Source organism: Sapajus apella, unplaced genomic scaffold, assembly GCF_009761245.1.
Source record: "Sapajus apella isolate SASKATOON/1434 unplaced genomic scaffold, GSC_monkey_1.0 scaffold15, whole genome shotgun sequence".
Taxonomy (NCBI): domain Eukaryota; kingdom Metazoa; phylum Chordata; class Mammalia; order Primates; family Cebidae; genus Sapajus; species Sapajus apella.
The window spans coordinates 6,869,090-6,871,714 of NW_022436955.1; positions in this window are offsets into that span (position 1 = coordinate 6,869,090).

The following is a 2,625-nucleotide window of genomic DNA, read 5'->3' on the forward strand; positions in this document are numbered from 1 at the left end:
AGATTGAGGACAATGTTCTCTTACATCATCATTTCCTAATTTAGTAGAAAAATAGAAACCAATATATTTTGAGATTTTATTTTAAGCCAATTATTCCAGGTACAATGCAAATAAATTCACAACACTTAGTTTTCTGAATAGCCTTTTTTTTCTGTTTTATGGACAAATCAGCATTTTGTTACAATCAATTAATATGTCAAAAAGAGGACTTGGCTTACATGTAAGTTATTTGGCATTAAATCTAAAGTCATTACTATGCATGTTATTCTAAAAGCATAATGATTTTTTTTTTAATTTCAAGGTGATTTATCATAACATTTTGAGAAAAAATAGGGGATATTACAGGAGTCCAAGGTGGTCTTCTGAGCTGAAAATAGGCCTCTCTTTTTATTGAAATACAATTTTGGTTAGTGGTTTAAAAGAAACTAAGTGATTGAAGGAGGATGGAAAATTTTAAAAGAAAAGAGTGAAAATTCTGAATCATGAGGCAGCATATTTTTACTAAATACTGTTAGTTGTCAATTATATTAGATAGTCACTGGCCATGTGAAAAAATTGCCATTTATTGTTTAGATCTCCAAGGAATCAGACAGGAAAATGTTGGTCTGCTTCCCAAATTGCCATTTTTGACATAACACTTTCCCTGGGAAATAGTTTCTTACTGACGTAAGAGTGAATAGCTATTCTAATCTGGGAATGTCTAAGCATAAATACCTGGGATTTTTCTCCATCTCAATATTGGTTCTAACACATTATCAACTTTTTGATCCGGATCTTTCCAACCTACTTAGTTGAGCTGCATCACCAACTGCAAGTTTCCTGCTTTTAAACTGGGAAGTTAAAATGAAAATTAGCATAAAATTTCCTCTTGACAAATATATGAAATCAAGAAAAAATATCTCTGATCTTTATTTGAAATATAATATTTATTCTATTCTCAGAAACAGAAAAGATATCATGACAATTCCACCATTTTTGTATAGGTAGATGTTGTTTTATAATATCATTGTTACAGCTTTCCATAAAAGGGTGCAAGATTTGTACGTGTGAATAGAAGACAAGATAAAAATTACTATCGAATATGTCTATACCTTGATTGTAAAATGGATTTATTTTCTCTATTAAATAAACAGTGTTCATTGGATATCTTCAGTTTCAAATAATTTTATCTACAATGTCTAGATAATTAGCCAGTGATGGCAATCCTACTTCCTCTAAAAATGACAGAAGAGCAGAAGATCAAACACCGCATGTTCTCGCTCATAGGCGGGTGTTGAACAATGAGAACACATGGACACAGGGAGGGGAGCACTACACACTGGGGTCAGTTGGGGGGAAATAGGGGAGGGACGGTGGGGGGTGGGAAGCTGGGGAGAGATAGCAAGGGGAGAGATGCCAGATGTAGGTGATGGGGAGGAAGGCAGCAAATCACACTGCCACGTGTGTTCCTATGCAACAATTTTGCATGTTCTTCACATGTACCCCAAAATGTAAAATGCAATAAAATAAATAAATGGGGAAAAAAAATACCTGATATTTGAAAGGCTAAACATGGAAAGCAATACTATATGACAAATGTGGCAGGAAATATAAATCACTCCAAAATTTGGTCTCCCCTTTTCAATCATAGTATAAACAATAACTTTTATACAGTTTCCATTTTCAGATAGATGTTTCTACATCAATAGCTTCATATGAGTGAGATTAAAGCAAAATATGTTTGGCTGAAAATTTTTGTAACATTATCTTAAAAGACAATTACTAATTGCCTTACACCCCTCCCCCATTCTTACTCTTTTTCTTTTTCTTCTGGGTTGAGGTATAAATATAATGGCAAGATTTGGACCAACTGCGTTAGACTATGAGTTCAAACTGGAAATAGGATTCAGGCTTGAAGAAAAAGGCTATGGGATCCTGGTTCCATAAGTATATTAATATTACCAATACTGTCTTTGGACTACCTAATTTTACACTCTGTGTGAGAGGAGGACAAACTATGTATTGAATTTAAGATTCTTTTATGTCATGACTCTTTTCCTAATAAGCAAATTCAATCCTTAATTATAAAGGTAACTTCATCTAGAGATATTTTGTGTCTTATCCTACACTAGTTATTGGGAAATATAAAAATTCACAAATGGGGAAGAAAATATGCTTAAATGATATTCATCTAGAGGACCTAAGCATTTTTTTTTTGCTTTCTTTAGCACCTCAATTATTAAAACTTGCACACTGAAGAATACTTTATGATAATATGTGTATAGGGAATAATAGCAGAGTAAACCTTATTCATTTAAAGGGTATTGGCTACATAATCTAGTACTATATAGTCCAATAAGCAAATTTAGTAAAATGTTTCTCCCTTTCCAAAGTCTGAAATTTATTATTTTATCACACTGAATTTATAAATTACTGATACAAATTACAAGAAAATATTAAAGAAAAACACAGAGTAAAACATATTTGTCCCTCGAGCTTGGGGCTTTTAGTGTCATGTATTGTACTACATAGGTCTTTTTAAAGTCAGGAAGCCTCTGGACCCAATGGCAAAAGAAAGAAGAGATAGGAGAGGGAATGAGAGGAGAGACAGAGAGAGGGGGGGGGGAGGGGAGGGGAGGGGAGGGG